This window comes from Dermacentor albipictus, chromosome 1, assembly GCF_038994185.2.
Source record: "Dermacentor albipictus isolate Rhodes 1998 colony chromosome 1, USDA_Dalb.pri_finalv2, whole genome shotgun sequence".
Classification (NCBI taxonomy): Eukaryota; Metazoa; Arthropoda; class Arachnida; order Ixodida; family Ixodidae; genus Dermacentor; species Dermacentor albipictus.
This window is the reverse complement of record NC_091821.1, coordinates 431678661-431706610: the sequence shown is the minus strand read 5'-3', so window position 1 is coordinate 431706610 and position 27950 is coordinate 431678661. Positions and strand designations below refer to the sequence as shown.

The 27950-nt window shown below is 44.7% G+C and overlaps 1 protein-coding gene across 3 annotated transcripts in view; it reads right to left on the bottom strand.

The window, feature by feature from the left end:
- Positions 1–27950, bottom strand: part of LOC135908476 (cholinesterase-like) — a 281744-nt gene that overhangs the window by 23668 nt on the left and 230126 nt on the right. For 2 of the 3 annotated variants that reach the window (XM_065440262.2, XM_070532291.1), the window contains exon 1: positions 7784–7815. The exons of the other annotated variant lie outside the window; for it this stretch is intronic. The gene's annotated coding sequence lies outside the window, so the exon portion shown is untranslated. Of the gene's footprint in view, positions 1–7783; positions 7816–27950 lie in introns of those variants that run through there. 3 annotated transcript variants of the gene reach the window in all.

Sequence of the window (27950 nt, the reverse complement as noted above, 5' to 3'; positions counted from 1 at the left end):
GTTTTAACTAATTACCTTATGGCACATGGCAATTTGCAAATTCTTGCCGGGAAGTTCACAAGGCGGATAAAAAATAGACAAAATTATGCAGAACAACTTTGAGGTATTTCAGTTTTTTAGAATTTTCTGTAAAGAATTTTTGAACGACAGCCTCGTAATATAGCAAGATATTATCCTCGCAAACGCGTACATATAGTGACCAAACAATTCAGATATTGTGGTACCTTTGAAATGCATACGAAAAAAAAGTCATTTATGTACAGCCATGAATACGTTGTATTTAGCACATAGATATCGTACTTTTGTTTTGTGCGAATTTGTCAATTTAAGAGCAGTGTGCTTTTAGTAAACGATCCGCAAGACGAAGACATTGGTCCGCAAGTCTCTTTCGGGTCAAAATAGAAGCCACTTCCAATGAGCGATATGATTGGAAGACCATTGAGCACCGAGCGATGTCACCAAGCCAAGTCCTCGTGAACTTCGGGGCGTCAACCCACTGCAACGCGTGGGATCCCTCTATCGGATCGCAGGTGACGCGGAATGAAAAGTACGGTGGTTTTTTGCGCGGACCTTACGCTACTTTCGCGAACCACTGTCACCTCTTTATCATCGCTATGCGACGAAATGCGTTCGACAGCGTATCCCGGTGTTAGTGTACCATTAGCCTCCACTAACACGGCTGGAGCGTCGGCGCCGCCTGCGGCTTTTGCCTTGACCATGGAAGGCGCCCTGTGCGAGACGTACGAGAAATCAAAGCCCGACTCAGGCACGCGGTACTCGCCGACGACTTGAAACATCCACACGCACAGTATGACGACCGCGAAAACGAGTGCGGTGAGGCAGGCAGTAGATGCCTTCGTTCCGCTCTCCGCTGATGACGCTGTGCCACGGGGAAAACGGCCATACGGGTACGTACAACTGCCATCGGCCACCAAGGATGCCGGCGGCTGGGGCGACATCCGCTCCCTGTCCCAACGAGAGGACTCGCTAACGGGCCGCTTGGTTTGTGGAAGAAAGACGCTCACTTGCGAATATCGGCCGGGCCAGTACGAGCGACCGAGCGCGTCTAAGCCACGTTGTTGGGAGGGCCACTGAGCTGTCAAGCTGGAAGCCAACAGGCCTTCTTCTGCCCAGAAGTGAGGATCTTCAGGTGACGCTTCGTCGTCGCCGTGCTGCTGGTCTTTCGCGTCATCTCGCCGGGAGGAAATCGTTACGTTCTCGCCGCTGTCGCACGATGCTGCGTTGGTACCGCCAGCTTCTCGCAGACTGGTGCGTGGTGAAGGCAGAGGCGATGCAGTGGTTTTTGATAGCTGAGCGCTGCGGGGGCATTCATTTGTGGCTGGCCTCCTTTCCACGCCTTCTATGGCACCTCCAAGCTCGTTCGTCGGTTCCCGTTGGTCTTCGGCAACAGGGCTTTCGGTTTCCATAGAACTAGGGAGGTCAGACAATGTTGACCCCTTAGGCGGACAATGCGCAAGTTCAGACATCCTGGGAAGATCTGAATGCAGGACAATGTTCAGATCGCTATAGTGATGGCTGCTTCTATATAGAACACTTGTCGACTGTCGCTCTCCGCTTTGATGACTTGGCAGTGCACGTAGGTGCCTTCGGCTCTAGTGCTGAGGTTTGCCATCTAATCAGCGCTGGATGGCGACGATGATGCCTTGTTTAATGGTACATACCCACTGTCGGAGGTAGGTCATGAACCCGATGCTAAAATTACAAAATAAAAACAAAACTTTATCGAAGTCGTTAAAGAAACCACTAATAAATTAGGCACTCACTGCGGTGAGGGGCTCTCACAATTGTATATATACTATTTTGACAGGCACCCTCACTACTGAATTGAGGGTGCCCTTTTTATCCCATCGCATATTATGTGCACAATTTTCCTAGTCAGTAGATGGTGGGGACCGTCTCGCTCGGGCGCCCAGTAACAACATAACAACACGTCAACAGATAGTTTTACCTGCTTCCGGTGTTCAGGTAAGCGGAAGCGGACTGGGCGTTTTACCGAATGAGCGGACGCGCAAACGTGAACTACTTGCAAGGGGCACCCGCCTGGTGGTGCAGAGCTCAACCAAACAAACACATAATATTGCCGCAACAAAGTGCATGCTATTTCACTGCTGGTATAAATTTTCGGCAGCAGCACGATTACGCTGGTGCCTATAAATATTAATGATCAAATAATGGATGGGTTTCATAAATGTGCTTCGATTAGAGAACCACCAATCATCCTTGTCACCGTCGTTGTCAATTATGTGTTGCTTCTCTTCATGCTAAAAACTAGCACGATGAAAGTTCCAAATCTACTCAACCTTTATGATGTAACTTTTCCATTCACCGCCTACACCATCCTGTATCATTACAGTTTCTGTATTCGGTTCAAGGAGTCATCTTTGGTAGCGTTAGCGCCATTAGCAAATTGAAGGAGAATTAAGAAAGTTCATTTATGTTAAGCATACCGTAATATTTAAATAGACTGCAGATGGTTCCTACAGATGTCACGCCGAATCACATATTACAGAAACAGATACAGAAACGCATGCTTACAAAACAAAAGTGAAACAAAAGCAGGTGACTGCCTTGTTTAAAAGGAAGATACCCACCCGATTGAAGAGAAAGAAAGAAAAAAAAGCGGGAGCACAGCACTGTGCAATATGAGAGAGCGCTAACACTTTGCTCGTAGTGGCTAGCTCTGTTTTTTCCTAGTGTAATCTGTCTGCGTATTTATCTTGAGGACTTTTCCGTATTCTTTTTAAATACAGTTTATTGTGTTTTCCGTGAGTGTCTCACTCGCTCCTATGTCCTCTCTTTGATTGTGTACATTCATCTAAAAGTGTACAAATATTGAAATCTACCGGTGCTGAGGTATGGGTCAGACATTTGGAAGTTAACAAAATGTGAGGACACCTAAGCCCGTGGGATCGTGAATGCGAAAGCATCATTATGCAATTGAACGACGGTGAGCGGTCCTTCGAATTATGAACTCCTGGCACGCAAGCGAGCGCGTTGATTCCTTTTGGTTAGCGCCTCCTAGCTAGCACAAGACCGGCGCACTTCAATCCGTGAGGTCATGCTACCTTGCCCCACTGTCATGGAACCTAATGGAGACACTCCCGAGTAGGCCACTGTGATTTTGACGTCACCACTTTCGTCACGCTGGGCTTGGCAATGAAAATTTCTGTCCAAGCAGCACGACATCATAAAGCAAAGGGCACAGGCCTGCTATCTAGGAGGCGCCTCTATAGCTCAGTTGGTAAGACACTCGGGCTTCGAGCGTGGGGTCTGTATTGTATCAGACGCGCATGCCCTCTATGCATGTGCCCTGGACAGCATGCTATCTGTAACACGTGACTGTTGTCATACAGCCGCCGGTACGCTATATATGTTGGGAAGCAATCCCGAATAAACGCTCTTCTTCTGGTTGCTTTCACGCTGCGTGTTCGTTGTTGGTCGCCGGAACAGGGTCGTAGGTTCGAAACTCACTATCGCCTACGTCTTAGAGCGCAGCTTTTAGGTGACCGTAGCGGGGCTCAGCGGGAAACAAAAGAAGAGACTGTGAGGAGGAAAGTAGAGGAGGAGGCTACACTAAAGCCATGAGGCGGAAAGCGGAGGAGGATCGAAGGGAGTCGGCGTGCGCAAGCGCTGAGTTGCTGGCAGCCACGGCATCCGCAGCCACTTGGAAGATTTCATCTGCGCTTTCGAGCGGGGGCCAGGGTGGCGTCAGGTACCAGGGTGTGTCCGCGGTACCAGCGTGTGTGACGAAGATCACTGCTCCGGGAAGGGGCAATAGCGAGCGACTACGCGTAAGACTCGATCTAACGCTCCGTTGGGTGGTGTTGCCGCGCACAGTGGTGCACGCACTGGTGGCATGATTTCCCCGCGAAGAAAGACCACTCTCGTTCTTGTTAAAACGAAAGCATAAGAAGAGGGCAGTGTCGCGCAAGACGGGCTGCGAGGACACGATCGCTAAGAGATGGCGCCAGAGTGGCCCGCGTCGTCTGTATGGAAACAAAGCGGTGCATCATCAGAGGTCTGCCTGTGGATGCTGATGTGAATCGCGCCCATGCGTCACCCACGCGCTGCCTCTCGCGACCTCCTCGCGATTAACGAGGCACTCGCGCCGGACCTCGCTCCGTTCACAATGTGCCGCACGAGGCACACTGTCTGCGCCAGCTGGGCTACTCACACCGTTCTCTTGTGTGTGTACCGCGTACCTATATAATCATAATACAAAATGTTGACATGCGAAATGAAAATACACAAAGAGGTGCGCTCAAATTTAGCATTAAGGCGTATCGTTATTATCAGTGAATTTTTTCCTTCGTATTTATTCTGCTTTTCCATACAATGACTTCCTCATATCGATTACCAAGGCGCAGTTAGAACGAAGGTGAAAGCTTGCGCGACGAAGGAACGCGGGGATAACGATAACGTAGGCCTCAGAGAGCGATGGTGACGTGGCGTCGCGGTCATATCCTCTCCCCTGACGCAACGCCTGGCCTGCTACGGCAGCAGCAGGCGTTCGCTTTCGCACACTGTGCTCCATCTAGGGGCGATTTTGACGTGACCTCGGAGCCAATAGGAACTTAGGTGCCGTTTTCCGCTTGTACCGACTACAGCAGCCGGCTTTTTAGCTTAATGGGCCATTAGACGCCGACTTTTACCCCCTGCAGCGGGTAGTCCTTAATCTAATCGACATCAGGGGTGCGATCTTGTACACGTTCCAAACTCGAACGGAGGCGGTCCGTTCCTTCCGTCGCGAAATTGGCGGTCCGTTCCTTTGCGCTCGTCCGATAGCAAACAACACGGAATGATTGACAGCAGATATCACTTCACAATTGACGTCATGGCGTTCTTCACCGTTCAAACTGGCCAACCGTGTGCGGCTCGGTGGAACGGACCGCCTCCGTTCTATTTTGGAACGCGTACAAGATCGCACCCCAGGCTGCTTTGCTGATAGAACGGTGTTCGACATGAATCCTCAGAAGAACCTATGGCTCACTCGATCTGTGGTACTGGGTATGGCCCTGTTCATGAACCTCTGTGAGGTTCATGAATTTGTTGTCCACGCACTAAGTTCACGGCGGCGCAGCTAGATAGAGCTGCATGTGCGCAACAGAGGACAACGGAGTGTGCAGAGATAGAATAATAGATTAAAATTGAAAAATATATTATAAATTTCACTCGTACAGTCGAGTAAAATGAAAATGAAATAACGCACGAATATGACTTATCACGTCGCTGTCTAACAAACGCTACCCTGCCGCCGTATGTTTCATTCTAGGAGTTTTCTGTTCAGCAGCCGTTCCTAAGCAGTAACGAGTATCGCGATCCTTAATGTCTGCACGTGATGGCAGGACGCGCTTAAAAAGGCCCCTCACCAGGCCCCATTGCAAGCGTTTGCAACCATTTGGTTATACGCTGGAAATTGTAAAACACAGTGTAAGGAACGTTTTAGTGAAATAAATTTTCAAGTCCGCTCAATATTGGAGGAGATAGAGGAAACTAACCGTCCTGTTACCATGTCGGCAAGAGGCGAGCAACGCTGCCGATGAAGCCACTCTCTTTCTCTGCCTCGTCTATCGTCCACAAACGGTGTTCCTTTCTTGCCTTTATCCACAACGGAACGGAATGGACGTGAAATGTTGACGCGCGATGCCTGGCTTTCTTTGATTTCGCTTCTTTCTCTCTCTCTCTCTCTCTCTCTCTCTCTCTTTGTTTTTTTTTATGCGTGGTACACATAAAGTGGCAGCGCTGCGTCTTTCCCGTTGCATCGATGATTAACCACGGTCACGTGTCACAGTGAGTGACGTAGTTAGCAGTGCGTTCTACGTAACGTCATTTGTGCCTGTGAACTTTACTCTCTCGCAGGGAGCGCAGCTTCCTCGAGAGGGAGGGCGCGCAGCAGTCTGTCTGAAATTTCAGTTGTGTTCGCGGGGAAGAAATTGGAGGCGGCGGATCACGACAGCTCTGTAATACATTGCAGACAAAATCATCCGCGAGTGATTTATACACTGCTCTTGTTTGTTCAAGATGCCCAAATCTGGTGGCGGGCCTTTAGGAGAATTATTCTCCTTGACACGTTTCTTTCCGTAAAGAACACGTAATGGAAGACGTTGTAATGTGCAAAAGAGGAAAAATAGAAGCAATTGAATGGGCTTTGTTGCAAAAGACCAGATCAGTTCCGGTAGAACTACAGAGTGTATCTGGTTTGCATTAAGAAAAAATAAGGGGTGCGTTTTGGGCAATGTCACAGCAAATATTGAAGTATCTTGACGTAGAAGCTAAGGTTCGAGAAATGTAGGGATAAAGTTAAGGGGCGAAGCTCTGATTTTCTGCCTCTTTGGAGACGACATATGAAACGCGCCGAAGATTCTGCCACTTTTCTGAGGGAATAACCTGTGGTAAAAAATTCATACCTCGAGAGGGTGGGAACCATGTTTTCCACAAAGCGCACCGAAATTTTCTGACAAATAATTAATTTCTGCTCTAATTTCGGGCGTTATACGAAGCGCCTGTTAGGTTTCCCGCAATTCAGGGTGAACTAACCATAGCACCGACTTGCAATGGTCGTTTGGTAAGGTTGGGAGGAGAGGGGTGGGGAGGAGCATCTAATGGGTAAGGTAACACCAAAGTATAATCTTCGTAGGTTTATTAAAGTCTCTAAAATAATATTTCTAGAAGTGAAAGAAAGAATTCGATTCGTGTTTTACAAGTCACTTGAAAAGTCTTGCCACTATCTTAGGCGGTCTATATCTGGCGGTCAGATCAAATTAGGGGAAAATAAGGAGGGGATGGGGGGAATATTAAAGAATATTTAATATTAAATATTAAAATGATAGCGTGTTTGTTAGTATGGACGTTGGAGTAAATTACTAGTGCAAATGCTTGAAAGCTTCATACAGCAGTTATTTCCAATGTTTCTCAACGCCTTGTGAAAGTGGCATCAAGGTCGCGCTAGGTTAAAATAGGGGACGTGTTAAAGGCGATCTGCAGAAAAAAAACATAATGTGATACCCTGACTTGCTGAATCGATGAGTGTGTCGACGTAACAAATGCATTGGGGTTGCTTAACATATTATTTGTTTACATATTACAAAGTAAACTGTCTTTGAAAGCTCCTCCGGACTCTACTACTGTTGCTGCTACCGCTTCCACCGCCATTGGGATTGCCTCTAAATATTATTATCTGGCGCGTGCTTAACATGCTAAAATTTCTGCAAGCTAAAATTCTGACTCTACCTAATCCAGGTCGTCGTGTTCAAGATCAGAACGGTGCATTAAAATTACCTTCCTGTGCAAGCTACGGAACGAGGGATAACAAACTGGGAAAGAGAGATGAAGACAGCAATGAAGAGCTTGAATTCCCTGCCTGGCTGGCGGAGAGTGACAAGCTACTTCATGCGCTGGGTGAGAAATAAGATTACACAACGAAAACGTGTGCGCACCGCTGGGCACATAGACGCATGCGCGCACACACACACGCACGTATACACATTGCACATAAGATGCACTTCTCGGCGTATCCTGCATTTTGTGCCCTTTTTCTTCGCTTCTTGTATATCCATTAGTCGATTTTGCTCTGTAAAGCAGACGTGTCCGGAGAACATTAAAAAAACAAATAAATAAACAAGCAAACTACAAGCAGGCACACGTGCAGGCGTCCACGCAAAAGCACATATAGGAAAATAAAATTTCAGCCGCAAAACCTGACTCTAATCCTCAGAGCCAGAGCAGCCCCTCTTCAACCCCTCTGCCAGCACGGTGAAGTTACCGCAAAAGCAGGAAGCCGTGTGATCAGGAGGGTCCTCTCGTCTCCACCTATGACCGTTGACCCGGATACGAAGCTCGGGGAACGTGGGGCCAGTTTTTCATTAGCCAGTATCTCTCTCTCAGTGTATTTGCGTCCGGGGATAAAGCGATGTCATTCCAGCAACGGTAAAAGCCAGGGCATTTCCTGTAATCTACTCCCTCTTGTAAAGCCAGCCCCAATACTGTGCTTTCCGGCGCTGGCACGACCCTCACATCAGCCTCTGCCTCGACCAAACGCAACAAGAAAAGCAGTGGATGGTGCCGACGCAGGCTTCGTCATTCTGTCAAATTGGTTTTGTTGTGGTGCCCTGCAACGGAGAAAAAAGAACATTCTTTTCTGCAAAATAAAGCAACGACACCTGCTATTACTGAGGCAGAAGAGAATACAACTGCGGAAGTAGACTGGTATAATTCCTGCACATTTCAGTTTGAGGATCAAAGTTGCTTTTTTTCTCTATTTTAGAAGGAAGGGATGGTAGAAGTAAACGCGAGAACAGTGCGCTTATTACAACAAGAAGGATAGTTGCTTCTGAATAATTCAATTATTCCTTTGAAATGTGAAACCCGTGTAATAAGACATCGCACCAAAAAAATGGTTTGGCTCTACCGCTTTCATGTAAATACGAACAAACTTGAACGTATTCGGCATTTATTATGGTTTAGACGAAAAGGTAAAAGAAACGATGAAAGGGATTTTCACAATTGTGATGGCTTTATGATTGTGACGCGTTTTGCTTATTTTTTAAGCGTCGAAACAAAAGATAGGAACGCGTCGTTACGGCGAAAGAGAGAGAGAAAAATATTACTTTTCTAACATTACTAGGGAAAATGTCACTCTTTCTGTTCTTTGAATTCACGTGTCATGTTAAAAACTGCATCACTTCCCTTTTTCTAACCGTAATCAAAAAGCCAGTAAAATATGTAAGCTATACTTGGCAATTTTAGTTTACAGACAAAAAGGGCATTTTCAGGAATCTCTACGCAGGTCAACTAACTGGTATCTCGTTACATTGCGACAACACAGCTACATGCAAATGACCAAACTTAACGTGCTCAAGCGAGAATGGCGCGGCTACGAGAGTTTCAGAGCTCTGCGATGGAAGGAGCAAAGTAACGGGGCGAAGAAAGAAAGACGAAGAGCCAGCTATGGCGACGTTAGTAATCTTAAGACGCTCAACCAGATTACCAAAATGGCCTACATATGCCGCAGAGGAATTATTTTTACAGCGGATATCATGTACCTGCATGACAAATATTGTGTCTGTATGCGGTATGCTGTGGGAATGCATGTGAGTATGCATGGAAAGCATTAGCAGAGTTAACTATAGGATGTCTCAAATGTAAAATCGGACATGCAAGAATCGGCGCTATTTGTTCGGGCTGTAAGGATACTTGATAAATTATTATATTTCTTCATTAGGTTAAGTGCTGTATTTTGCATTCCCATTTTTCGTTGAAGTGAAGTATTTGAAAGAACGCTGCTGCAAACCCCCCTTTCGCTCTCTCTCTCTCTCTCTTTCGATAGAAATTAAGGATAAATGATGTTATTTTTGAGAGAGTCGAGAGGGTTGAAACCATCAAGGCTGCCTTTATTCATTGCGTTACCATTGGTTAGAGACAATATGATCTTTTTATACACATATTGACAGTCTGGCTCCCACAGTGTCCAATACTTTGGAAGTCACTCATTATTGATTCCGCTATTTTACAAAATGCACGCTCAATCACGAAAGAAATATCTTACCCAGTAAAAGGCACAGAAGCGCCTAAAATGTTTGAGAGTGTAGCGTGACATTTAATGCAGACCATGTAGCGGAGGTACCAAATGAATGTCAAAATAGTCTTGGTCTTAGTCTAATGCGCTATACAGGACGATATATTTGGTTTAACTCCAAAAAAACACTCTAGTGACGAGCGCAGTATGCTGCAGTATGATGTAGTAATAATATTTAGTTTAAACACACTGGAACATGCAAGATTACCCAAACATTTTCGTTTAGTATACGTGCCCGAAACAAAAGCTAGTGTTTTACTCTTCTCCCTGTAGAGAATCCTGCTGAATAGAGCACGCTGACAGAAATAAATGTAAGCAAAGGAATACTGATACTATGCTTACATACGTCTTTATTTTTTCAGTAAACAACACGTCTCCGTCGACCTGTGTGCGATAATTTCGAAGTATGGCAATCCCGCGCAAGCCTGCCTGCTGTAAATTGTTTCTATGCAAGCCAAGCTGTGCGAGTGACAATAATTATCTTTCATGCTAATAAGGCGCTGTTAAAATCTTCTGAAACTAGAATAATAAAAGTGCCAAATAATATTGGTAACCTGAAAATGATGTAATTTTTTGGAGTGGCTGTACCCTATCTCCGGGATCGGCCCACGCAAGACGCCGCGTTTCTACCATAAAGCTCGCCTTCGTGCATAGCGTTCGCCGCCAACGTTTCCCTGTGAATGTTACAGTTACATAAGCTGCAGTTGCCGGGACTCGTGAGAAGCTGTCAGGGATCTTTCAATGCTATCGCGTTCAATTCTTGAAGGCGAAGCTTTCAAGACTAATTATTTCTCCACTACGAATATTTCCAGCACGTGCCACTTATGTTAGCGACGCTATCGGCACCGCGATAAGAAATTCTGGACCTCTTCCCAAAAGACCTGTGCGACCTGCCTCGGTTTTTTTTTGTGTGTGTGGCACAAGAGGCACATATTTTGGGGGTAAGAAGAGAAGAAACGCCAAGCTCCTAAGCACGCGATGGGCCACTGCAAAGTCGCGAAGCGCCAACTTACGGGAGAAGGTTGGCTTCAATCGAGGGCACTCAATGCGCCATGCCACCCCCTCTTGCAAATATTGTAGATTCTTCGGCCACGCAACGGGCATATTCTCTTGGTCTAACGGCCACAGCGAAAAGCAGCTCACACTAGAACAAACTATTTTGCATGGCAGCCGGCGCTGTGCAAACGCGGGTGGTGTGCAGATATCCAAGTTCCGGAAACGAGAGTTAGCTCCCGCTTCTCTGCATAAGCTGAACGTGGATGGTAGCCACGGTGGCATGCGCATATCCGATGAGCAAACAGTGGAGCGGCAACTCGGTGCTTATGAGCGTACATAAGGTATTGCAACTACCATCTGCCCTACTGTTTCTAAAGGTCGCTGAGCCTTTGGAGTTTCTTGTATCTCTTATTTTCCATTAATTCAACCGAACTACGCTGGCTTTAAAGCGTATCGCCAACGGGTACGCCCACTGGTTCTGAGATGCTTTAGGCAGTGTTAAACCACAGGACGACAAACTCCGCATACTTCCTGAGTGAAGTAGGCGAAAGCTGGACAAAGTAAACTCCAACTTTTTACCTAAGTAGCTTTCTGTGTGCGTGTGCTCGTGTGTGCGTGTATGTGTGATTGTGTGTGTGCGTGTGAGTGCGCGCGTGCGCGTGTATGTGCGCGTACATGTGCGTGAGTTCGTGTGCGTGTGTTCAGTGTTAGTTCTTGGTCACGAGGCCTTTTTCCACGCCCCAGGCAATGCGCCCGCATAGTGCGCATGTGACTGCCCCATTTTTCAGTGCCAGAAAGCGGGCATAATGAAACAATTTTACTTGGTATCATTCATAGCGATATACAGGGCATCCCAGCTATCATGAAAAACAACCGATACAGCTTTCTGTTGCTCAATACGTGCTACATAAGAGCGTTTTTCCGAGCGTGAAAGACGATCGCGAATACGCGCAATATTCCCAAGCGACTGGCTGCTCGCCGCACTTTGGGTGTATTCGCGGGCTTCTTTCACGCTGTGAAAAACTTGTTTGTGTAGCACGTATTAAGCAAGAGAAACCTGCATCACTAGTTGTTCATGTTGCTCTCTAATTTTCCCATTGACACTTTTAGCCAACTTTTAATATTTCAGGAATTGAATAAATAATTTAGACTAATTATGTAATTAGGAGTAATGCGAAAGTTACTTTGAGTATCTTCAAGCGATGGTAAACACATTAGCCCGGTTCTGTGCAGATACGTGGCATTTGCATATTTTTACATCTCGGCGCATAATAGATGGGACACCCCGTATACTACACTTCTACGTATTGAGCAAAACGAGAACAAGGGGAAAGCAGGAGCAAACGTTTCGACAAGTGGACTTGTCTTCTTCAAGGCGACGTATTCTACGTATTAAATTATATGTATATAATCGCTCGCCATCCATTATCTTTCTCGGTAATATTGTAATTTAAAAAAAGCATTGTTTAATCAGTAACGCTCACTGTAATTAAGTTACTTTTTTCAGTAATCAATTGCATGTAACCATGCAGTTACTTCATTGACGAGACAAGCTGCAACAGATGATGCAGCATCGAGAACCTGAATTCGGCGGGAACTGCAGTACAACATTCGAGATCGTACCATGCAGCAGCTTCGCGGATTTTAAGACAAGCAAACCCAGGAGCTCAGTACTTACTTCCGCATCTTAACGTTCCTCCAAATGTTGGCCAGCAAATTGAGCCGGTACTTTTAAGTCTCGATCATCGCCTGTCACTCATGACGCTATTGCTAGGAAATCCAACAGCACGATTTTTTGTTTTACTTGTCAGCAGCATAACCAGGACTGTCTTCCCCAAATTTCAGCGATAATGAAGCGCGGCCCCTCATACAGGACCCAGATGCTGAGTAAGCATGTACGTTACAACACCGCCCTATAACGCCTTCCTCTCGCCACCCCCCCCCCCCCCCCCGCTCATCTTGCAATCAAGCTACGTTTCCGTATGATATATACACAGTAAAATATGCGAGTCAGATATCTACGCAGTAAAATGTGCTCAATAACTTCGAGAAATTGGAGAAACGCAAGCGCAAGCAACTACTAGGCATACTAGTGGAAGCTGCAGACGGAATATGTTTGGGGCTGAGATTATGGCTGTCTCATCTATTTTGCTCCATCATTGTAGGGAGAACATCATATAGCGTCTTATAGAAAATTGTAAAAACGCGAACAATGGGTTGGACGTTCCACAGCTTTGTTATAGCATCGTAAATAGCCCTTATTGTGACCAACTAACAATATTTACAAGTAAAAGATCAAAATGTAATATTAACTGAATTACAGTCTGGCAGCATGGCTTCGCATCCTATAGCATATGTAGTAGGTGAAGACGTATGTCCCGTATGCGAACTGTTTCTGAAGCGTACAGACACGTATTTCAGGTCGAGACACAAAGTTATGCCAAAATTGAAGCTCATCGACTCCACAAAATATGGGCCCAATACGCAACTTGGAAGAAGCGACACAATGCACCTTGCAAGACGTGCCGTTTCTGCATTGTACCGCTTTGAGAACTGTTTATGTGTGCTTGTCGTATACGTTTCACATTTTCCTTACTTTTGTGTTCCACCACGTTAATTTTTACTTCGCTTGAGTTATCTGCGTCTTGGTTTGGAAGCACCGATACATTGTGTTGCTGGCCTCTTTCGTCTGCCTGCCGCTTCAGAGCTGCAGTTTCACCACCAATACTCGGCCTGCAGCACCCGCCTCTGCATGTCTTGTTTGTGCATCTTATCAGTTCTCCGGCTTTAGGTTGTGATCACTCTGACGCAGTCCCAGATCACTCTCTTCTTCGTCCGCCTTGCTCTTCCGACAGTGATTTCTACCACTGGCCTGTATGGCTCAACCAAATCTAAAGTACTTGTTTCTCAGAGTCACATAGTCACTTATTGCAGCCTTCAATAGTTGATTGTGAGCCTGTGCTCTTCAACCGCTTTTGGTTTGCATTTACCAACTACTGTGCAATATATGGCCCTCTTGCCGGAATCTTGCTAGATGATGTTATTCGTTTTTGCTATTAGACGAAAAAGAAATAATACACGCGTATGCGTCAACGGTTCCTTCGAAATCGACCGCCGGCACCCACCGAAAAAAAAAAAATGGGTACAGGGGCTCCCGAACCCGGCGCCCTGTAGTGTTTGGGGTATATCGCCTCTACCGTCTGTGGCTAGGCCTTGCCTTTACGAACTCATATGCTTTCCTCATTGGAATGGCCAACAGCCCCACGTGCGACATATGCCACAGCGAAGAGACGCTCACACATATTATCTGTGTTTTCCCGCGATATAGTGCCCAGAGACAAGTGATGCGCAGAGTACTGGACCAGTTGGACAACTGTCGACTATCAGAACTCAAAGCTTTAGGTCAGTGCTCTGAAAGAACATCCGCGCTGAAGTCCTTACTCGCGTTATTAAGGTTCCTGTGGTCTACGGGGCCTCAGGATAGACTTTAAGAACGCCGCCCCCTACCTCTCTATAGTGTACGCGCTTTGTTAGTGCCCGTCTCGCTTTCCCTCTATCTCTTCCTTCCACTCTATTTCTCTTTTTATCCCCCTTAACCCTGCCCCCCGCGCAGGGTAGGCAACCAGAACTACCTCTGGTTGACCTCCCTGCTATTCTCTGTGTTCTTTTCTCTCCCTCTCTCGCCTGGCGAGTGCACCCGGTCACCGAATTCCCTAGATTCGAAATGTCACTCATAAGGGTGGATATGTTCACTGGCCGTTATGCGGACATGGCTGCATTATTCACTATGCGGCAACGGTTCCCATGACGTGTTTCTTTATTTTGTATCATCATGTCGGTCATCCAGGTCATCACATCTTTATTTTATTGCCGAAGTCAGAGGTCATGCTGCGGACCTGGATAAGGCGCTACATTGAAATGCATCCATTACACAACAGCTCTAGTTCGGTGCGTCTATACGCAAAGTAGTGCACTGCAACTTGGCAAGCTTCATTCAACCATCAAAAGACAACTTGGCCCAAACTACAGCAGAATAAAGAGAATACTATAGTGCAGAGCCATTTGCCAGCCGCTGCTTTTTTGCCAAAATTACTTGAAGATCTCCTACGGTCCTGCTCCACTCCTCACCGGTTCACGACGGCTTGTCACCCGCTGACAAATAGACTCAGGGAGTACCTAAATCGTGTATTAACCGACATGCCCGATCGCTATCTACGTCTCGAAATACCACCGTGATTGAGTCTCTGCGTTTCCCTTTGTCACATTTGCTTACAACTCTGGGCGTCGTAGCACCGCGACCCGCACGTCCACAATACATTACGGTGCATTCGAACTACACTGTTGTATTGTAAACGCTGCGGCACATAACGTGACGCACACACGCCATATGTAGTCGCACCCACCATAACGTGACAATATGTTTCTGTTTCTCCTATTTGAAGACAAACGTTTCGCGGCAATGCTTTTTTGCTATCAGAATCACAGGCGTCGGTCCTAGTTGCCAAAGTTGTGTTCAGCTTAAAGACATCGCCTTTCGGTAAACAGCACGACGACATGTCGTACCTTCATGCGCTGAATATTTTCTATATTTATATATATATTATGAGGAATACGCTTGTGCCACACCACAAAAACAAAAGCTTTTGAAGGTACTCCCTTGAAGTTATTGAAAATAACGAGGAGTGATAGAGTTGCCAGTGTCTTAACATTTGCCGTGGTACAGATTTTTTGTCTTATTTCTTTTCTTCGTCATCTGATTTTTGTCAAATGTGTAAAATATTTCTCGCAACTGTTGAGCGTTCCTATACCTGGACTGGCCTTCGTCAAACGCAACTGCAGCGAATTCTGCCGAAAGCCCTCATGAAAGACAAGCGTGCGTTTCACAATTTTCAGAAGCCGACTGGGCACCAATCGATCAGGAGAATGAAACGACGCAACAGACAGGTACACCAATTTTTCGGCGCTGTTTCAACATCGGAGAAAGTTTTGTTCACCTAAGCCATTACCGGAAACGTAGAGGATAATTAGCGCTTCTAAGCACCATGTCACGCTATAGCCTCGTCTTCACGTGGAGTTTTAATCCAAGATTCGCAACTCTGTCAATCTGCAAACCATATTGCGTAGCTCAGTTCACGTGCGCTTGCCAATGAGAGTATACTGCGCTGACCAAAATTTTGCATTACCTATGATTGAAAACATGACTTATTTTATTAATTATCCATCGCGAAGAACGCGATGGATATCCAAATATCCATCGCGAAGAACGTACGGTTATTAAATGTTGAGTTCGCAAATACCCGATTTAATGGATGAATATCCAATACCTTAAAGCTCCCATTTCACGGTCACAATAAAGAACAAAAACCTTCCGTAAAGGAATGTTATTTTGAATGCTGTGAAATATGTACCATCTAGTGGATTTTGTTGCTTAAAGAGGTTATCATTAACGTAAGTGTATTATGTGTTCACTTTTGTGTATTTTGTTTAATTAGGAGTATTAAGAAGCTCTTACAAAAATTAGGAAAAGTGTGATATGGATACATTCTTTTTGCTCAATGCATACATATTAGTGAGTTCCATATATTACTTGTGCTTTAAGTTATTTCTACATTTAGATGTTTCTTTTTATTTTCTGCGATTTCAGTGCGCCTTATTAAGGTTCTATATTAACGCATGTTTTATAAAATTGTGCACTGGAACTGCCAGTAATGACTGTCGAATGCAAAAATGCAATTTTTTTTCTTTTGGTGATAACCTGGAATATTTCACTAACATTTCGTATTGTTTGTACACCCTTGCTGAGTGAAACGACATCGTTACGCACTCTTTTGACTTGAGCCATGCCTCCCGAGATATTTTGTAAATTGCTTTGAATAAGCAAACAAAAAAAAGAAAGAAAGAGATTTATTCTCGCAAATAAACGTACTGCCTCCTTCTTCAATATTCGACAAGCGAGATAAGAATTTGTCGCGTGACATTCCGCGTATTCTCAGGACACGAATGAAACGTTTTTTAGCGATTATGTTGTTCAACACCTGGATAAAGTGGCCAATTTCGATGGAGGAGGAATGTAGAAGACGTTCGCTTACATACTAATGGGTGTACGTTTGTCAACGTTTAGTGCTCAAAATTAACCCGACGTGCCACATTGCGACCTTCTTCATAACCAGCTTAGTAGATTCGCGGGGTTAAATGTCTCAAGTTAAGTTTAAACAAGGCCGTCGACAACCGCTTCCTGTGCACCGGCAGCCATACGGAAATCAAAATTTGACCAAGGAGTCCCGAGTAGTTTCGGTCAACGCGATAGTACGGGCCTTTAAAAAAATTTTAGGAATCTGACAATTAGGTTACACTAACGGATTATATCTTCTAACATAAGACCGCTCTAGCGTCGTTTATTTGATATACACAAAAAAAACGATGAACGTGATGGAAGTATACATGGTGTCCCCAGTAACTTTAGCCAAACTACCACGTAGCTTGACCGAACCGTGCTAATGTTGTTTGCTGTCGCTTGGAGGTACTAGATTATCATTTATTTTTTCATTCTACCCAATTACATAATTAGTCCTAGTTCATAATTATATTTCTCAAATAGTACAATTCGATGGAAAGTGTCAATGACAAAATTGTAGAGCAATCCGAGAAACTCTTTATACAGCATTCAGTTACTCAATACGTGCTACATAAAGAAAGAAGGCCGCGAAACACGCAATGTGCCGCGAACAGCCAGTCACGCGGCAATCTTGCGTGTACTTGTGGGCTTCTCTCACCCTCGGAAAAACACTTTTATGTAGCACGTAATGAGTAACAGAAAGCTGTATCGGGAGTTTTTCATGTCGCTCTACTATTTTCTCACTGACCCTTTTCATCGAATTATAATATTTCAGAAGTGGATTAGGTAATTAGCACTAATTATCTATTTAGGCACAATGAAAAAATTGATTTCAGCATCTCCAAGCAACGGCAAACAATATTACCTATCCTTTGTCGAGTTACGTGCATTTTAACATTTTTACTGTGTGGCTAAAGTTACGTGGGACATCCTGTATGCGCCCTCATGCAACCGGACTGTAGTTTTTATATCCGGCGCCCAGTTCTTCTGCTCCCTACCAGTGTTTCCAGGACATAAATTAAGATGAATAAAAGCAAGCGGCTTTTTAACCACAAAATGCACAGCTTGTTTAGAGGGATGGCACAGTTGCGGTTTCCGACTTATTTTGACCAACTGGGTTTACACATCGAAGCTGTATATGACTGTGATCCCGGGATCTCTTCGTCTCCATCGACAAAACAGTCCACATAAATCAATTCCACGAATGGAAGCGAAAAGCACCTACCTCCATTGCAATTACGCATGCAATAAGCACCGCAGTATTCGTTTCCACAAAGAAAAGCACGACACGTGTCAAAACCGCATGATACGTATAAGCCGCGTTCCAACAATGCGAATCGCGTAGTGTTCGCCGCATGCGTTTCCTGTAAAAGATTATGGCCGCAAAAGCTGCATTTGCCGGGAAACAACAACTGTAACATATGAAGTAGGGAGGGACGTCACCACATTTTGATAAGTAAAAGAAGAACCCGTCTAGCGACTGATTTTATTTCTGTTGTGACAGCGCTACGGGAAGGCCACGAATATCTGGGACTCCTGAAGAGCAGTGTGAACACGATGATCGGCGACAGGAAAAGGAGCAGTGTCATATGCACAACGTGTCTTTAACTGTCCTGCTGTCAATCATTTCGTGCAGTGCATTGCCCAATCTTTCAAGGCTACGTAACATTGGTCTATCGGATCAGGTGATACCACAGCTTTGCTGGCCAACCAATTTCCCAGCGTGGATGGGAGCCCAACGCATTACCTGCACGCAAAGCATGGCACACGAGTGTTCTACGATCACACGAGTTTTGGGTTCTATTTCATCAGAAGGTGGCCACCACATTTTCAAGATTTATACAGTTGCAATGTTTGAAATATCTTTCATCACTAAAGCTGAAGAGATTGTCAAATCTCTGTGCTACAGCTGCCATTATACACAGTATCTTACTTATGTGGTTGTTGAAAATAAGCTTGGTTTTGAAGCCACGACCACTTATGGGTGGAAGTTCAAGCAGAGTGTTGACTCTCCGCATAAAGATTGTGATTCGGGGCGCCACTGACATCGCCTAAAGCTCTGTGCTCTCAAGAATTCGGCTCTCCCCACCAATTCGGCAAGGGTTCACTGATGAATACCCGCAGCAGGTCACTCAGAGTTTAGGGAATTAGCAATCAGTCGAGGCCAGACAGGAGCCCTAACACGCTACGGAAGCACACTGCCTCCAGGGTTCGTTAGCTTCTGGCTTTAATTTGATCCCACGGACACGAACGCTACGGAAATTGTAGGCCCGGGCTTCCATTTTGTCCCAACTGCGGCTCGTGTCTACGCATTCTAATTGTGCCGACGCGGCGTTAAAGATACCGCAAGACTGGTTTTTATTTTGTATTCCATTCGATATGGCTTTACTACACTCATAACGAATACACTCAAAACCACCCGTTCACTTGGCTGGTCAGACTCAGGAAGCGGCACAGATTATCAGGGCTCAAGAAAGGCTCGCGTGATTTACTGGAACAGCTAGCGCAGACAAGTGTTAGATGACAGCATCATGTGTTTGGTACCTGCATGGGAACGGCTTCAAATACAGAATGTTTGACAGCATGGAACTTTCGGTCACTGTAGCCGACTGGCTCACTTATAGAAGGAATAAAAGTTGAGTTTGTTCACGCTAAGAGTTCGCAGATGAAACCTTCCTAAACTTGCTTTGAAAACGTCATTCGCGCGATATTGCGTACCTCCATGTACCATGTGGGTTGCAGCCACAGTTTCACTCAACATGTTTCAATGCTATAGAAGTTTAAGACAGGTCAATACGCTTTAGTGAAGTGCGGAAACAGTACTACGAGTTCCTTCTATGCTATGCGCTGACGTATACCATTTAATTTATTGCACCTTCTTCAACCCCCCGGGACGATTTCTTAAAAATGTCGCTGGTGTTGCGAAAACTGCTAGATGCATCGGCTCTCGCCTTAACTAAGCTGTGCAATTCCGCCAATTTCCAGTGGTATATAGTTTCATAGAACGCGCCTGCTTCAACATGTACAGGCAAGTTCTCAAAATACTCTCTGATCTCGTAACTGTCAGATTTCTTGTATTTTTCCCAACCTAAGCTTTAAGATTTTGCCCATGTTGCAAAGACATGGAAACCTGTGTTCAACACGAATCATTAAGAGAAAGAAAACTAAACAGAGTAAATAATCAAAGGAAATTATACGGAAGGAAGCAAAAGGAAATTGAGTTCATTAGCTTCTTCCTACTTCTACAGACATCGCACCAGGTTATTAGAGCGAGAATGTATTCGGTCAAAGTGCTGCAGCGTCTTGCGAAACAAAAGACTACAAAGAGGAAATTGTAAGATCACCATTATTTTCCAAGTGAATATTCAATTGGTAAATTATGGCATGTATGACGACAGAAGCATTAAACCAGTACAATATACATGCTGAATGCCAACGAGATCAGTTAACTACGTCGCTATGATCCCTATCAAGATCCGTTCACACTTTAACAGTAATGAATTTGCGCTTACACTAAATTTGGGATGCGGAGGCCATGGTCACACTTTTCTTTGAAAATGGACGTGGTGTCACTATGTTGAGTAGGGTGTCATAAAGGTGTGAAAATCTGACGTTAATATTGTCATCACCAAACGAGGCATGTAACATTCCCTTCATCATTTTCCTTAACAAAACACACATTAAGTTTATGGGATGCAGCGAAGAAACTGAATGCTTGGGTTGTTTTTACTGCGACTACTTTAAAAGTAAGGAGGTTATTGCGATGGTCAGAAATATGTCGTCAAAATCATCTGGACTAGATCATAATTACTGTTCGCGTGATCAAAGTGAACCTAGGTATTTTGGACCCGGTTTTATTTCGCCTGCTCAATCATTATTTGAAATGCTCTACGTATCGGTCTCCGCTAAGAAATGCTAAGGTTCTCCTTATTTTTAAAGATGGAGATCGCACTGACCCTTGCAACTACAGACCATTTTCACTGCTAAGTACCATCAGCACCATTTCCGAGAATATTCTCGCCAGCCGAGTCTATAAATTTTTTGGTAAGTATAAGATTATGCGTCCGCACGAAAGTGGGTTTCATCCAAATTATTCTACGTCGTCAGCAGTGTCAACGTCAATTCAGATCATTATTGCAGCTTTGTAAAATAATTTGCTTGTTGGAGTCATTTTCTTGGACTTCAAATACGCCTTCGACATGGTTGACCAAACTATACAAATTAATAAACTAAAGCATTATGATTTCCGTGAAACCGCATATAATCCTCTTACGGTATCCAATATCCCCTAAGGAATGTGAGTACTGCGGTCACGGAAGAGTCCTTCCTTGGGCTAACACTATTTTCTTTATATATAATAAGCTACCTGTAATATTATTATCAAGAAATGTCCTTGTGTATAACAATGACACTTGCACTATGGTTACAGCCGACAACGCTTACGATTTAGAAAGTAAAGCAAACCAAGAGTTGAAGCTTTATCAATCGTTTTTGCTCAGCGTACTAACAATTAACGTTAAAAGACTACATATGTTGTATTTCGCACACGTAGCAAGTCCCTGCCTCCTAAAGGTTTTCAGTTATTAATGAACTATATCCCGTTGAATGCAGTGAATTCATTTAAACACCCTGACGTTTGCTTTGATAACCTGCCCTAGCAGGAGCGTATAATTGCAGCCTGCATAATATTTACATCGGGATGGTACACACTCTCACAGGCATGCCACAATTTTGAGATAAAAATGCCACGTATTTTATAATTTGGATTCATTCACAGCCATCGTACATATTCTAACGAACCTTGGAGTGCGTCTTGCAAAAGTTATCTTGAGTCCATCCGTCAACCACAGAAACAAGCGGAGAAATCTTCTTTCCCGTTTCAAAAAACACTTTTATGTAGCACGTACTGAGCAATAGAAAACTGCATCGGGAATTTTTCATGTTGCTCTACAATTGTCTTATTATTATTTTTCATCTAATTTTATTATTTCATAAGTTGATTAACTAATTACGACTAGTTGTCTGATTAGGTGCAATTTAAATAATCTGAGTTTCCCCAAGCAATGGAAAACAACATTATCTTGGTTCTGTTCCGCTACGTGACATTTGCATTCCTGTAATGTAATTAGGTCTCAACCATATTGTATAACGTTAGTACCAGTATTCACCTGACTGTTACTCTTTCGTTGAACCCACAACTACGGGCTTCAGCTATGGGCCAAACAGTATTGGAAACTCCGCACATTTTACGTCTACATCATAAATTGAATTGAATTAGAGAAGGACTACCCAAACATTAATTACCAAATTTGGAATCACGAGCGAGTCATTATTCCATACAAGCCGCGAATCCGTCAAGGTGCTGCTGCGTGTTCAGGTTGCAATCATGCGCATCACCTACAGTTTATCTGTCCTCAGAAGTACAAATAAATGTATTTGGGCTCACTGCTTCGGATTACAAATTTACATATTTCTTCTGCCGCTAGTCGCGTTCGAGGAAGGGGGGAAGGGGGGGAGGGTTGATGTTCGAGCTTGCCCTAAGTAACAATAACGATGCGTGTAAGCTGATGCTATTCTCGTATTCGTGAGTCCTTCCACAGGCTCCTCTTATAAGTTGGCCTCACCTGTAGAAAATATTGTGCATCTATGCATTCTGTCAGAAGCCAAAAAAAGAAAGCATCGCAGCTACTATGACGTTACATAAGCATGACGTTAAACAATATTTACAGTGTTCCTGGTCGCTTTTATTTTGTATCATTAACCCACTTAGCCACATCCCATAGGATTGACGAAAAAAACAATACGTGACGTGAAGTCAGGATTAAAAACTGGCTGATTTCAATGTATAGCTTCTCTCTCTTTCTTTTGTCGGTGAAACTCTGTGCTTGTTTGGTCTGTATTTGAACAATGCGAGTAAGTTTCTAGTACATATTTGCAGAGACCTGGTTACGCGTTCTGAATTGATTAGGTCACTCATTATTTACCAAGCTGCTTCGTAGCTTGCAAACCACAAATATACTACACTCCACACCAGCCTTCTTGCGGCGATGCCACAGCGTATTTAGTATTAGACACTGGCTACGCAATATGTAGTAACCTTTTGACCTGGTGCTGCCTCTTCACTTAGCAATACGTTGCGCACATGAAATTGAATTTAATACGCATCCACAAGATGCCCCGGAAAAAGATGCTCGACAAAGTTTAAACGAATAAGAAAATGTCCATAAACGCCTCTGGCTTAAATGACGTCTTGTTTCGGTGACCATTAGAAGCAAGGACACGACGTTGTAGGACAAAATCACTCCCACGTGAGTAAATTTTACAGCCTCAGTGGCCGCATACTAATGCGAATTGAATGCATGAATTCGCCCTCATGTAAATCTGTGTTTTCTGAAACGCAGCGGAAAGTGTGCATTATGACAGCGTTCACCACAGCATCATATATAGCTTGTTCCAGGTTTTCTGGCATGCTCGCATTCCATGCTTCGTCACCCGTCTGTATGCTATTATATGACCAATACGAAGCCTGTTTTCAATCTACCCGTTGATCAACCCAGCTGCGTGACTTAATGATGTGCATTTTCGTCGATATGGCATGGTTTACCACGCGTGAAGCCCCAGCGATTTCCCTCCGTAAGGCATGATATAGTCGACACTCACGCGCTGCACTTCTGACATCAGATAGTGTCTTACGAGATGCATGTGTATAAGTGGCAGTTTGTATACCAATAGCAATTAATGTCGCTTTTATACAGTCAGCAACGTCCTTCAACCGGATTATCAGACGAGCCTTCATAACTTCTCGTAGAGCAACCTTCACTCGCCCACTCTGAGGAGCCAATGTAGCCCGCGTAGTCGTGAGCTAAGTGGGCACCCGACGACCACTCTACATGATCTTCGCTGCAACAACCTCTCAATACTGTAATAATACTAGAAATACCTTAATGTTGTGTGCTAAAGACAGCTTGCGGGATTCAATATTGGATACGGCAACATTTTGCAATCAGGAGAGGTAAAAGGCAGCGTTCCGCGGTAAGGTCATTTGATGTCATGTCCAACGGTAACATTTGTCAGTCGGTATAAACGAACAGAATACACGAAAAATGACATTCTAATGGACCTGGCTATTTCATCATGAGAAGCGAAACAGCGACGACCGTGCCCGAAAGTGAAGTTTTCGCGCCCTGCCTGCACCGTTTTTCAATGCGAAGGCTTGGTGTGGGTGTAAACAGTCTATAAGAGAGCCTTTATGAGATCCACCGATCAGTTTTCAGGTCTTTGCCCAGCAGCCTGTGGTAGTCATACTGCAAGGGTACCATGTAGATGGACCACTTCCATGGCAATAGAGAACCCTTTCATAAAACACCACCATACAGAGGACTTTTTGTCAGTTACGATTTCCGCAGGACTCTGGGATAGAAACCATGTTTCGGTCTTGTAGTTATGAATTCGTACGTACGTACGTGGATCCGTGGTAGCAGCTGCTTCAATCTCTCCGTCGTAGTAGTCTAGCGAGTAAATTTGTGTCACGCCTTGGCTTTTTGAATGCAGGGCGAGTTATTTGGTTGCCACACGGAGCGAAGTCGCGTACGCCACTCGATGGGATGGACAAGCGATTGAGCTCAAGCTTAATCTGCCGGTACACACCCGTAACGAGGAAAAAGATATCGCTACAGCTACAAGTTGCGGAGAGAAAGCTAGATTGTAACGTCACATTTAAGTGCCTGTTATAAACAAAAAGCGACGGTTGAATTTGTCCATTTTTCAATGCGCGCATGAAAGCTGCCGCCGCTGTTGTCGTTTTGTTTCAATTATGTTTGTGTTGTTAGCTGACGAAGAGATAGCTACCTTAAATTTTTTTGTGCCTAATCGCCTCTCTTAACGTGACAGCTAGAAGTCACACTACTGTCAATGTGAGACTGAATATCTGCAGAGCCTTCGATTTGTCAAATCAATTCATTACACACGCAACTGAATCTGCGTGCGCGTAGAAACACATAATATCCGTCTATTCTCACGTTTGCCGTAGTTCTGCACCATGCTCTTTCAAAATGTAATTATTGAGCAATGACAAATGCCAAGAAATGTGATCAGCGACGATTGGCTCTGTTCGTTTTCGAGACTGTCTTCGCAGTCGCCTGGACGCGTGCGGTTCAAGACCACACTGTCAGAACTATTTATGAATTTATTTAGGTTTTCTTTATCTTCTCTTCTCCCACCCCCCTCGGTGTGGCCAGAGACAGGAGAATAGCGCTTGCTTCAGAGCCAAATAAACAATACTGTCCTACATATTGCGGCGAGGAGCACTCCGATAGCTTTCCACTTCTTTGTAGCATAAATTAATCGCAACTTAATACTTACTTCCGATCGATAGACCTTTCCCCGATTAAGCACAAAACTCGTTCTTTAATCACTACGACGCGGTTGTCCCCATGCATGAAGTACACGTCGCGTGTGTAATTGATTAATTGAACGGCATTTTTTTCGCGAGTTGTCAAGCCGCATAGCATTCTTGATTCGCTACAGAAGCGATTCCTGCAGCTCGGGACCACGTGCAGCGCGCTGTTCGGGTGCACATTCCGTCAGCTGAAAGAGGCTTCTATGGTTCCTGTAGCACGAGGCTGCTTGGTGTCGCTGCTAGCTACTTGTTGCCCTCAATCGCGAATAACTCGAGTTAGTTTTTGGGCATGTCCATTCCGTCTCAAACGCATCTTCCCAGATAAGCATCAGGACGACACGTGCAAATTGTGCCAGGAAGGACCAGCAACACTCAAACACATGCTGTGGGAGTGCAATGTAGTTATAGGAGGGATGGCAGTTACTCCGGAGACCCTGTCGTCGAGGTGGGCCGCCGCTCTGCGCAGCTCAGACCTCGGAATCCAGACGTGGGCAGTCCAGCAAGCCCGTGAGGCGGCGTTGAGGCAGGGCCTTGACGTTCCTCCATGGGAGACCTGAGCCCGGGTCGCGTTAAACCTTGCCGGACGTACAAGAAAGTTGTATCCATCCATCCATCCATGTCAGTTGCTCTGAGCTGGACTTCTCCGCCTTAAGGGGGCCTCGCCGCACGTAGGGTGAACTGATTGAACTACCTCGGATGCTTGGTTGCTATAGTCAAAAGCTCAAATCCTCGGGGTTTTTTCTTGCTTTTTTGTGACCTCGGCCTTTTAATCTCAATGTCGTAAGTTAGACTCCCACTCCAGCACACTACATCCCCAGGTTTAGAATGGCCCCTGACACCGGCATAAAACGCCGAGAGCAAGCGGGGCTATACTAGTCCAGCAGCAACCAAACTAGGAAGGCCACTCAGTTTCAAGAAAAGACACTCCCTTACTAAAACAGGAATTAGCCTCCCTGGTACAGTATTCGGCCACTACCTCGTTCATCAGGCCTACAATTAATCCATGGTCCTCAGTCCCCAGCAGCTGCAGAGCAGCTGGCAAAGGCGGTGGTCAGACCCGTAATGGGGCAGAGGGTGCTAAGAATCTCTGGAACTGGACAGGCCGCCACTGGAAACTGAACCTGGCAGCGTTCAACACACAAACCCTCTCGAGTGAAACTAGCTTAGTAGGAGTGTTTGAGGAACTATCAGATAGTATGTGGGATATTATTGGCCTTAGAGAGGTTAGAAGAACTGGTGAGGCTTATACAGTGGCGAATAACGGCCATGCCCTTTGCTACAGTCGGCTCCCAGAAAAGAAGCAATACGGGGTTGGATTCCTAATCCATAAGGACACAGCGGGCAACATTCACGAATTATACAGTATTAATGAGAGGTTAGCAGTACTCGTAATAAAGTTAAATAGGAGGTATATACTAAAGGCAGTGCACGCCTACGCTCCAACCTCCCCTTACGATGATGAAGAAAAAAATATGTTATCTGAATATGTTAAATTAGCGATGATAGAAGTGAAAACTCAGTATGCTCTAATCATGGGTGACTTCAATGCAAAAGTGGGCAGAAAGCTGGCTAGTGAACAAGCAGTTGTTCACTAGCCAGGAGAGAGGCTGGCAGAATTGATGGAAAGGAATAACGTCCGAATTATGAATACCTTCTTCAGGAAGCGTAGCAACAGAAAGCAACAGAAACAGAAACAGAAAGAAACGGAAATAGCAACAGAAAGTGGACCTGGAAAAGCCCTTATGGCGAAATAAGAAATGAAAATGATTTCATACTTTTTGTCGATCCCAGCAGAGTGTAGGATGTAGAAGTATTAGGTAGAATAAGGTGCAGTTATAATAGGTTAGTGAGGTCTAGGACTTACCACGATATGAAGAGAGACAAAGTAAAATTAGTCAAGAAGAAACAGGCCAACCTAGACGCAATAAAGGTAAAAGAAGACTAATTCAGACTGGTGCTTGCAAACAAATTTTCAGTCTTAGAACAGAGGGATAAAGATAACGTAGAGGTAATGAACGAAGCTGTAACTAGACTCGCTTCAGAAGCAGCAGTTGAAGTAGGGGGTAAGGCACCAAGGCAACCAGTAGATAAGCTCTCCTAAGCAACGAAGGACCTCATAGAAAACGACAAAGAATTTAAGTGTCCAACTCAAGAGATGAGGTAGAATCCGTGGAACTGTCAGAACTGATAAACAAGGAGAAAGTAAGGGATATTCGAAATTATAACGTGATAAAGGCTGACGAAGCAGCAAAAAATGGACGTAGTATGATAATAGTGAGAATGACATTTGACATAGGGCAAGCTAAGACGTATACACTGAAAGATAATCAGGGTAACATCATCAGCATTTTCTATGATCTAGTAAAAGCAGCAGAAGAGTTTATACTTGCCTGTACCCAGAGGGGCCACACTACCTCCATTCAAAGTATTAGTAAACAGGATACAGAGGTCTCTGCTATAGCTAGCGATGAGGTCAGAAGGGCCTTGCAAGACATGAATTGAGGAAAAGCGGTAGGAGGACAAGGAATAACGGTTGATTTATTGAACAATGGAGGAGATATGCTTGATAAGCTTGCGGCCCGTTGTAGGAAATACGACCTCAATGGTTCCAGAGAATTGCAAGGATGTCCATATGATACCAATCCACAAAAAAGGAGACGTTAAAGAATTGAAAAATATAGGACCAGTAGCTTACTTCCAGTATTGTACGAAATATATTCACCAAGATAACTTCAAATACAGTAATCGCAACGCTTGACTTCAGTCAAGCAAGAGAACAGGCAGGCTTCAAGAAGGGTACTGTACGATGGATCACATCCATGTGATCAATCAGGTAATCGAGAAAT